Consider the following 11,675-nt stretch of genomic DNA (forward strand, 5'->3'; position numbering starts at 1 on the left):
TAGTTGTGAGCACACAGACACAGCCCCCCGGTGCCCATTTGCCATTGTCACCCTGGAATTCCAGAGGCGTCTGGGCCACCTGGCCCTGCTGCCCCCTGGGGGGAAGCGCGACCTCCACCCAGGGGATCCCATGTGGGGAAGCCAGTTCCCACGGCTCCACATCCCAGCCGGGCTCCGACCCGCCCTCCTTCTCCTGCAGGACGGAGTGGGGGTGAGACACAAAGACTGCCTGGAGATTTTCCTCCTCTGAAGTCACAGCCCATCTCTTAGGGAGAGTGGCAATCATCACACAAGGAACTTGAGTTATGAGATAGTAAGATTGCAGTAGAGGTTTGGGGGGCTGGTTCGTGGGCACATTGTACGCGTGTATGTGCGTGTGTTGGTAGGGTGTATGCTAATGAGGAAGAAATCATTTCTGATAAGTATCTCCAAAAAGTTCTTTTGCAATTCCAGAACACTCACATCCACGGCACTTTCAACCCAGAGATGACAGCCCTTCCGTAACCTTAGTTGACCCAAAGGCTTATTTACGAACTGTCTTTCATCTTGATGGGTAACTTTATGTAGAGGTCTACATTAAACTCTCACGGTGTTCATCGCACAAATAACTACATCACGCACCTCCCCAAAATAGACTATGCATGTGTCTGCGCATAGTCTTGAAATGAGACATACATCTAAAATCATCAATATCTTGAAACTAATTAAAAATGAGATATAAACTGCTTAAACTTCATACAAAAAATAGTGTTTCCCAAGTGTCATTTAAAATACATATATTGGGGCACTTGGCTGGGCTCTGTTGGTAGAACACGTGACCCTTGACCTCAGTGTCATGAGTTCAAGCCCCACGTTGGGTGTACAGATGATATTTTAAAAAATTTTTAAAAATAATAAAATACACACACATGTATATAGTAAATACACACGTATAGTAAATTCATACAGATATATGTACTAAAAGAAAGCATTCACATTCGTGTGCACAATTCCCCTTGTCTAATCTGGTTTTCTGTCATTTTCTTCTTTCTTTGTAACTGATCCAATGAATGGTGTTACCAAAGAGACGAGGCAGCAGAGCTAAGGCGGGGGTGGGGAAAGTGTTAGGTTCAGCCCAGTGGGCTATGCTACCGCTCTATCCCTGATGGGACATCCGACCTTAGCACCTCTCATTCAGCTTCTGGGCCTCATTCCTATCAACAAGAGAGCCTTTGCACCTAACGTGGTAAGGAGATGATGGTAGGTAGCTCGCAGTGTTGCAAGACCTCTCCACTGAGATCCACATCCTCATCAATGCTAAGATCTTTAACATTGCAATGACTCTGAACTTACAGTTCATTTTACAATGGATGCATCATATTTAATAGTAGCATCGTTTATTTTTTCCCTAAAACAATACGATACATAAAACAATAGTGATTCTTACAATTCATGATGTCTACATGTAATAAAATACGGTTCGGGTTAAAAGTGTTTTGGGTGAAAAGGTTTACAGTATTATTCAAAAGTCACATTCTTCTCCTTCACACAAGATGGATCATGGAAGTAATCTCCCTGACCTGTTCTGAAAACCTAAAGACATTCAGCGAGTTACAAAGTACCCGGCTGAACGAGAAAGAAGGACTCAGTAAGTAAAAGGAAAAAAATGTCTCTTTCTAAAAATGTCCTGCTTACAGGGCACCTGTGTGGCTCAGTCAGTTGAGCATCTGACTCTTGATTTTGGCAGGGTCATGGGATCAAGCCCCCTGTCGGGCTCCACACTGAGCATAGAGCCTGCTTAAGATTCTTTGTCTCTCTCTCTCTTTCCCTCTCTCTCTCCCTCTACCTCTCCTTTCTTCCCTCTCCCCTGTTCAGGCGTGCTCTCTTTCTCAAAAAAAAAGAAAAAGAAAGAAAAAAAAAAGTCATGCTTAGAAGAGCTCATCACTTGGTTTAATCATCACTGTCCTGAAATTCTTAATAAGTTTTACAAGGAGCCCTGCATGTTCATTTTACACTGGCCTAGAAAAATTACGCAGCCTGTTCTGATGGGAAATTTATTCGGTTACAAAAAATTAAAGGCTATTTAATTCCTCTTACATTCGCCTTCTGGTCCTGGTATGGGAGTCTTTCAGTTTCTCCAAAAGGGTTATGAACTTTATGAGGACTTGAATCAGAGCATTTCAGGCACACGATGTTCTGTTTTCAGAATGTATAGTGGCTCAAGCTCACACTGGAGAGCACTTACATACTGGATTTGAAAGGTCAGAAAGTCACCAAATATCCAGAACCTTCATCTTTTAAAGTAAAGGGCTTTAGGGAAAGTACTGTACTTTGTTACAATCAGAGGGAGAAATCTCTCTGAAACTTCAAGATCACTTTTCATATTATCTATGTTATATATGGTATATTATAAAGCTTGTTTCTAAAGAATATAATTGAATGTAGAGTTACCGTAAGAATCTATTCTGGTTATAATTTTCCTTTCTTTTCAGCCAACATCTACACCTTTTGTTGTATTTGAGACCGAGGTGGTCCAAGCACGTGGACAATTCTCTCTGCTACAACCAAGGGACTTAAAGCCCCTCTTTTGAAATTTGTCATCTGGAGTCAAATTTAATTCAGCAATAAATTGTGAACACGATTCTATAAAATACATACCTAAACTCGTAAGTTTCTGGGTGATCCGAGTGAGGATGTTGTTGGGATGAAACGAATAGATTACTTAAAACACATGGAATTTGTAAAATCTGCACAAACATATAAAGATTTTGTCAAAGTCTATGACTAAATATTGTCACTTCAAAGCTTGTTTCAACATTGGGTATTCCTAAAGGTTTCAGAGGTGTGAATGGCCTGCCCCAAAGCTTTAGGAAGCAAGCGGATAAATACACTTCCCGTAAAGGTCTCTATTGCTTTTGGAGAAACAAAGATTCAACTGATGCCCAAGACAAAGGTAACTGTGTTAAAAAGGAAAATAATCAGTGAAATTAAAAAAGTATCAGTGCAGACAGAATACCCAAGTCCAGTCACTTCTTTTTCTTTTTTCAAGGGAAATCTATCCGTGGAAGACAATGTCAAAGGCCACTCTCATGACTGTGGGCCCAAACCACAATGTAATGAGTGAGTTGAATGGAAATGAGATGAATTAGACTGGATTACTCCTTTTGAAGATTTCCAAAAACAGATGCAGTAAGGTCTATCTTATCTCAAAGACTGAGGCACAATCTGCATAATCTTAACAGCTTAAATTTAGTGTTTTCAAAAAAAATGGTACAAATAACACAAAAAAAGGTAAGGGGTGTGGTGTAGAAGGAGGAATTTAAAATCAGGGTTCTTGAGTTCTGGTGCCTTAGTTATATCACATTGGTTCTTTGGATGGTTCCGCTTGATTCCTCACTGAGAATTAATTATCTCATGATACGTGAGAACATTCCTTCCTGCCAGAGCCGCGTTTCTTATGGGGGCCCATCTGGGTAACTATCTCTAGAATAGTAGAGATCTGGTTTGCAAAGTCCAGGGTGGGTATCTAAGTTCTTCGATGCATTCTTCTCCAAAGCAGATACAAAGAGGATGTAGTCCCCTTCTCCCAAAATGTTTAACAATACCTATCACCACCCCCTCCCTGCTCTTTGAGTTAAAATTTAGTCTGCCTTAGTAAATCTTCAAATTACTTTCTCTATTTTCTCTTAGGCCAACAATATCCCCCAAATGCAATATCATAACTTCAAACTTACAGAGGTAAGAGCCACTTCCATTTCTTTTACTTTCTATAGAAGTTCTGGAGAAATTGGGGCAGGGAAAAGAAGGGCAAGAGAAAAGTAATGGGAACGAGTATCTTGTGATACTCTGTGAACCGATCCTTAAAAAAATGAGTCATTTTTATAAGGCAGTCACTACTGTTATGTAAAAAAAATTGAACATTCAAAAGCATATGATACATGTTAGTGGTAAAGCTTTATCACTTCCCTTTCCAAGGCAAGAGGAAAAAATGTTTGGGAGCCAATAATTTAGAAAATTTTATCTTAATGAATAAAAGCATCAAACATCTATTTCAGTGGTTCTCCTATAGGAGCCATTTTGCTCCACACTCTCATCCAAGTGGCCATTTGGCAATGTCTGGTGACATTTTTTATGGTCGCAACTAGGGGCGCCTACTGGCATCCAGTAGGTAGAGGCCAGAGATGTTGCTAATAATTGTATAATACACAGGACCGCCCTGCACAACAAAGAATGGTCTGCTCTCAACTGCCAGTAGCACCGAGGTTGAGAAATCCTGCTCTACTTTCCTCATAGACAAACAACAACAAAAGGAAGGACTGACTCATTAGTAATGGCCTTCACAATTCCTAAAATGGGTGCTTCAACCCCAGGGGAGGCATCCGCTCAGGGGCTGGTCTTATGGAGACACGGAGTCCAGTCTTTCCGATCCTCTCCTTTCCACCCTTTGTCATGTTAACTGCGCCAACTCCTAGAGACTCCAACTCCCCTAGTAATTGGACCAACTCTGCCCCCTGTCTATGATTTAAACAGCTGGAAGCTTGACTTTGACACGCAGAAATCAGAAATCCTGAAGCTCAAGAAAGCAAAAATCTGCGCAGATGCTTAAAAATAGCCTGGTTCAAAGAGTGTCAAGAGGTAGACACTCTAATCACAAACATCAGGGAGCGGATTCTAAAAAGGTTCCAAGTAGAATCTGAAAATCTGACAGAAAGTCTTTTGTCGGTTTGATGTGACATGAAAGGCAGAGTTTGAGGCAGTCAAGGTTAGAGCACTGATTTGTAAGAACTCTCAACTAGAACACTGTCTTGCTTCCTCCTTCTAACCTTTAGCCACGGCCCCCATGGTGTTTTGGTTCTTTTATACCAATTTACTATTATCATACTTCTGCCGCTATTTTTTCTTCAATTTAATGTGGGAAACTGACTTTTGTGGACATTCCTACCGTGAATATTTGCATTCCTGAACATTATCTGAATGGCACCGTGTTCCTCAAACAATTGAAGTCACAGAGCCTTGCAGGTAGCAATCAGAATCATTTCATACAGATAGAAATTATTACGCTGAGCAGAAAGCCATAGTAAAAGCACTCATACATAATAGAAATCAACCATAGAAGCGCAATAAAAAGCAAATATTTGTCTAAAACAGTAAGAAGAAAATATTAATTTAGAATTTTATCATTCTTTGGAGTCATTTGTGTTTTTCTTGTATATAAATGCATGTTTATATGTACATGAATATATAGACACATGTGTATATACACCTTTAACACATGTATACATATATATGTATATATACATACATATATTATAACTGTTCAGTTATTAACTGATATTCGTGTTCTTGTCATCAACAATATCAGCAAAAACCAGAGTAATGAGCATTATAAAAATGAGTACCTAATAAGTGGTCTGGGGGTTGTCAGAAGCTGAACAATCCACCCCAGACTTTGTTCACCATACATCTGAAAAGGAACAAGTCTCTTTTCAATGCACATGACATATTTTCATACTAAAAATGTGTTCGTTAAATAATATTTTTTTTGTCTTCCCAGAACCAAAAGAAGATAGTGTAAGTAGTCAATTCTCAAGTTATTGCTACGTCTTCCTTATTCAATGTCTATAATAAAAAGATGACTCTGCCCAAAAGGAAGAGAGAAAATACATAAGGGGGAAAGAAATAGCTGTGAGAAGGGAGTGCTGTCCAGTGGGACCTAATTTTAAGGGAAAGGTCACAGTATCACAGGTAGAGTTTTCTAGTATAGATTTCGAAACATCTGTATTTTACTTCAGCTTTAATTCTGGGGGGAGTAAACCACTTCTTGGAGTCTCACTTGCCTCATCTGTAAAATATGGTAAGTAGTGATCTGTTAAGTTTCTTTGAAAATGCCAAAGAGCTGGGCACCGGGGTGGTTCAGTCGCTTAAGCGGCTGACTCTTGATTTTGGCTCAGGACACGATCTCACGGTTCATGAGGTCGAGCCCGGCATTGGTCTCTGGGCTCTGACAGTGCAGAGCCTGCTTGGGATTCTCTCTCTCTCTCTCTCTCTCTCTCTCTGCCCCTACCCACCTGCACAGGCTCGCTCTCTCAAAATAAAATAAACAGTTAAAAAAAAAATAAGAAAAATGCCAAAGAGCAATGCACATTTAGTTTCATATGTAATATGAAAGTTGTTAAAATAAAATTCTTCTGGCCGTGGCATCCTCACGAGACATACCTGTGATGAAGACTGGCCCCTTGGAGCCATCACTAACACTGTGGTCAGCTTCCGGGAGCGTTGATTCCATGGAAATGGCTGCTCTGTCCTCCCTTCCCTCATGAGTCTGAGTCTGAGTCAGGCAGTCATCAGTTAGAAAGGAAGTGACCCACACCGATGGTGCCACCACCTCAGCAGCTGCTCCAGGTTACATACTTGACGAATGACGCACACTGCTCCGAACTCTGGAAATGAGAGCAAATGGCCCTTATCTCCTCGATGGCCAAATAAAGGGGCGGTGATAGCAGGTAATAATAATTCTGATACACAAACCATAGCTATGATTTATTGACTATTTAACAAGTTTCAAGCACTGGGCTGAGTTCTTCACATTGATTTTTTTTTTCCATTTAATGTTCACAAAAAAATTTATAAGGAAGCGCTTATTATTATTCTTATTTTATATATAAAGAAACGGAGGTACAAGATTATGTAACCAGACAGTAAGCTCTGGAGGCAAAATAAGAGAGTTCCAAAAACGAGTATGAAATTATCCACTAACTATGAAAGATTAATGTTTCTATCTGGCATTCGGGGGAAGAAAGTAAAGAGACAGGAGAAAAGAACCAAAAGGAGAGAATATTACAGAGGCTCCACTATATTTAAAGTGTTAAAGAAATGTCAGCCTCAAACGGACAAGGGAAGAAGGGTCAGCTCTTGTAACATATCATTGTGAGTTCTCATCCACGCCTAGGTTTTCTTGGACGGACCCAATTACTAAGTCTTTGACATTGGGGAACATGTCTGGTTTTTGTTTTTGTTTTTGTTTTTAAGTTTTTTACTTATTAGAGAGAGAGAGACAGAGAGAACAAGCAGGGAGGGGCAGAGAGAAGGAAAGACAGAATCCCAAGCAGGCTCCGCGCTATCAGCACAGAGCCTGATGCGGAGCTTGAACTCACAAACTGTGAGATGGTGACCTGAGTGGAGATCAAGAGTTAGATACTTAACCAACTGTGTCACCCAGGCCCTCCATGTCTAACCCACTATGATGCTAGGCACATAAATCAACTGGAGATGAATGAAGTACATTTGCAACTTGAACCCCACTTACCTTGTACGGTAGGAGAACAAGTTCAGCCCAAAGATCCTATAGGGTGTTTACAGCCCCTGGAGCTTGTCCCTTGAGGAAACAACATTGAAATTACCCTTTCTCAAATAGGTCTATGTTAGGAGCAGACTCTAGGTGAAAAGTTAGTATGAGCAAAAACTAAGGGGGGCCCTAAGGAAGGATGCTGCACTGGATAACCTATGGATAACGAGCAGTGCCAATCTGAGGATAACCAGATGGAAATGAATTGTGACAATCTGAGAAGGACCCAAGGAGAAAGACTTGACTTAAAAGTTAATCCAAGAACCTTTTGGAAAAGTCCATGTTTTTTTAAAAAAAATGTTTTAATGTTTATTCAATTTTGAGAGACAGAAAGAGGCAGAGCATGAGCAGGGGAGGGGCAGAGAGAGAGGGAGATACAGAATCCGAAGCAGGTGCTCCAGGCTCCGAGCTGTCAGCACAGAGCCCAACGCAGGGCTTGAACCCAGGAACCATGAGATAATGACCTGAGCCTAACTGACTGAGCCACCCAGGCACCCTGGAAAAGTACAGTTTTCAAAAGTAACATTATATGAGCAAAAGGTTTTGGGTGCATAATGAGGGATCCACACAAAACAGCTGAGGTGGGACCAATGAAGAGATGCCAATGACACATGGAGGGGCTATGAGACACCGAGATGTGGGGCTGGAAAGACAGCCGTGGAATAAGTTTGCCTGCCAAGGACCTGGGAGAGACAGAAAGCAGACATCAAGGTGACAGTAAATGCACAATTGGCTACATCACGGTTTTTGGGGACCTGAGCTAGGGTATGCTAGTGGGAAAGCACTCGCATGTCCAGAAGGATAAATATCACCATTTCTAAGTTGGGGTTCAAACCACCAACTCAGGGACTCATATTGAGAGTAAACCCCCAGAAGATTAATGGGACACTTTCTACCACAAACATTGATTCACACAAATACAACGAACAAATAGTCTCCCATTTAAGTGATATTGAAGATCAAGAATATTGGCATTTCTTGGGTCACCTGGGTGGCTCAGTTGGTTACACGTCCCAACTCTTGATTTCAGCTCAGGTCACGATCTCAGGGTTTGTGAGATCGAGCCCCGTGTCAGACTCTGCGCTGACAGCGTGGAGCCTGCTTGGGATTCTTTCTCTCCCTGGCTCTCTCTGCCCTTCTCCACTGGTGCGCTCTCTCTCTCTCTCTCTCTCTCTCTCTTTTAAAAATAAATAGACATGAAAAATGTAAAACTAACTAAATAAATATACAAATAAATACATAAATCTTTATTTTGCTGGTTCATGTTGACACCTGTGATTGCAGGACCTCCACGGTCCTCTACTTATCGATGGGGAATCCCCAACATTTGTTCTCACCAATGTTCATTTGGGCTCCTCTGTGGGATGAACCACAGTTGTGTCTCCTGTCCCATCCAAGCCTTCTTTAGGACCACCTGTTGCCCGTGCCTCAATTCCCTAAAGCTGCATTGCTGAAGCTTCTCATCCTCGCCTCTGATCTCCACTGTGGAGCTGTTTCCCACTGAGTCTCTGAGGGCCACTGCTGTGACTGCCACCATCCATCACAGCCTCGCCCTCAGGAGCCTCTTTCAGTGCACCCCACCTGCGATGGCTGAATGTTGGTGTTTTACCCAGGTTGAAATCCTAGTCCCCATTGTGATGGGATGTGGAGGTGGGACTCTGGGGAGGTAATTAGGTCATGAGGATGGAATCCCATAATGGGATTAATGTGCTTATAAAAAGGGACACAAGACAGCTTCCCCTCTCCCTCTCCGCCATGTTAGGGCATAACAAGGAAGAGAGCTCTCCCCAGGAACTGAATCTGCCCGCACCTTCATCTTGGACTTCTGGCATCTAGAACGGTGAAAACAAATCTCTGTTGTTTAGCCACCCAGTCTGTGGTACTCCTGTTATCTTCGCCAGAACAGACTAAGACACTGTCTTTGCTGCTTCTGCCCAGGTACAGCTGGCACATCAGAGCCATGTTCTCTGGGATCGTTAAAGGAAGCCACACAGAAGATCAGTGCCGGAGTGGGGAATCGCCTCTCTCCCTTGAGGAGGCCGTTTTGGTACATGAACGCAAAACTTTCACAGCAAAATTCCTCTGGTGGCTAGGGGTGGGGTAGGCGGGGAACGGACAGACACACGGACTGGTTTCACGCTGTGACTCGTGACTGCATAATCAGTTCTGTCATACAAACGTCCACCAGGCTACATTCAGCAACCTGAGATTTCTCGAAGAATAGAAATGCATGCCTACTGGGGTCTCATAGCCATCATTAGTGTGTTTTGCTGGTTGATCTTCATTTCACCAAATCGCCATTTCCGTTTTAATGGAGAGAGGATTCCAATCCTGATTTTTTTGGAACTCTTATCCAACCACCTTACAAGCCCCAAAGTCATCGGCCACTGGGGGTGGGACGATGAGAGGTGCGAGCATCAGGGCCAAGACACATACCTAGAGTCTGGTGGAAGGAAATGCTCTCTTCTGTCACAGACGGAGAGCGGCAAGGCCTGCGGGGGCTCCCCAGAGGTTATCGTCTGCAACTTCTCAAAGAACAAAAGGCACAAGACATCCTTCCTCTGGGTGGCAGGAGGGGCTGGGTAGGAAGCAGAGGCAATGGAACGCTTGGCAGGCTTCCTGTCGGGAGCCAGAAACCACTGGCCTTGGAACGCTGTAAGACCCTGTCACTTGGGCCGGGGTGGTGGGGGGTAGGGGTGGGGGTGGGGGGCCAGGGGCATTAAAGTGACCTGGACGGAATTCTCCAACCTCCTCGACACATAATACTGCCCACCTCAGACAGTTGTTTGGAAGGCTAGGACGGGACAGTGGACACCAGCCCTGGTACTGTGCTTACCACGCATACCCTCCCTACCTGCACTAAGCCTGTTTTAAAAGGACCTGTCTTGGGGGAGGAGATACCAGGGCAGCAAAGGCATTGGGCCCGCCCTCCACTAAGTCCTCAGGAGGGGGGAGCAGGAGCTTGTGGAAATCTGGGGATGAGCGAGCGGTAGAGGCAGGTCTGCTTGGGCGGAAACACACGGGATCTGCCAGGGTGGCTGCAGGGAAGATGGGGGGAAGAGCTGAGCACACAGAGTTGGCTGGTCTCTGAGAAGGCCGGGCGCAGCCGTACACCCTCCCGGGGAAAGTCCCGGATGTGTAGACACCACACCTCAGGTCTCTATTTACATGCTATCTAATTCTTTCTTTCACTTCCTCCTTCTTCTTTTGCTTAACCATGTATCCTTTCTACCCTTGTCAAAGGATGAGTTAGAAAGAATTAAGGCATGGGGGCATCTGGGTGGCTCAGTCTAGTTAAGCGTCTGACTTCGGCTCAGGTCACGATCTCCCGGTTCATGAGTTCAAGCGCCGCATTGGGCTCTGTGCTGACAGCTCAGAGCCTGGAGCCTGCTTCCGATTCTGTGTCTCCCTCTCCCTCTGCCCCTACCCCCTCAACTCATGCTCTGTCTGTCTGTCTCACTGTCTCTCTCTCAAAAAAAAAAAAAAAAAAAAAGAATTAAGGCATGGCAAAACTCCAACCAACCTACTGGTCTAAAGGCTAGCTACTCTGTTAAAAAGGTTAACTGAGTCAAGAAGGTCACATGGTGGCCATTTTTAAAGGTGTTATTTATAAATTTCCTTCATCAATGTTTTCTCTCTCTCTTTACAGGAAAAACACAAAACAAAAACGAAGGATGGTTTTATTCCTTCCCACACAAAGCATCTGTAGCAAAGCAAAAGTAGGATTTTAAGTGACAGATTCACCCTGGGGGTCTCTCTAGAATATTTGGTTTTTGTGAACAAAACCCACTGAAGATAAAGCACATGAAGGCTTAGATACACAAAAATTTCCAGCATCAAGGAAAAGGCACAGGCTCCTATTATCTGTGCTTATTTGTGGTATTATATAATTTATTGTACTTTTCATAAATGTGCCGGCCTTGCGAACTGTCTTCATTTCACTACAGAAGCTGCAATGAGTCATTTGCTATCTTGGCGCAGGATTTTCTTTTCGGTTCTCATATTTATGAATTTGTCCTCCTGGAAAATATCAAGGTCAATTTCTCCCATTTGTGGCAAAATGCAGAAGGTTTAACTGAAGGTGATGTTGATTATGCATGCGTCCAAATATAGATCTGAGTCTTAAATATTTATTTAAAAATTGAAAACACTTAGATGGGAACACATACAAAGGCACAAAGTAAACAAAACAAAACAAAAAAGTGAAACGAGATTTAAAATATGTTTTCTTAACTCACAGTGTCACGCTGTATCAAGCAGGAAGAGCCAGTCTCTGCGATGACTGGTTTTTGGCTAATAACACAGTCTAAAATGAAAATATGAAGGTAACACGCGATAGCTAATGATTTAA

At 43.0% G+C, this 11,675-nt stretch overlaps 1 long non-coding RNA gene across 1 annotated transcript; it reads right to left on the reverse strand.

Moving 5' to 3' along the window:
• Positions 1-6,104: 6,104 nt before the first annotated feature.
• On the reverse strand, positions 6,105-9,993 carry LOC131497992 (uncharacterized). Its single transcript, XR_009255248.1, has 2 exons — positions 9,761-9,993; positions 6,105-6,419 (listed from the first exon to the last, which is right to left on the reverse strand). It is a non-coding gene; the product is annotated as an uncharacterized LOC131497992 (long non-coding RNA).
• Between the last annotated feature and the right edge of the window lie 1,682 nt (positions 9,994-11,675).

This window comes from Neofelis nebulosa, chromosome 1 (assembly GCF_028018385.1).
Source record: "Neofelis nebulosa isolate mNeoNeb1 chromosome 1, mNeoNeb1.pri, whole genome shotgun sequence".
Classification (NCBI taxonomy): Eukaryota; Metazoa; Chordata; class Mammalia; order Carnivora; family Felidae; genus Neofelis; species Neofelis nebulosa.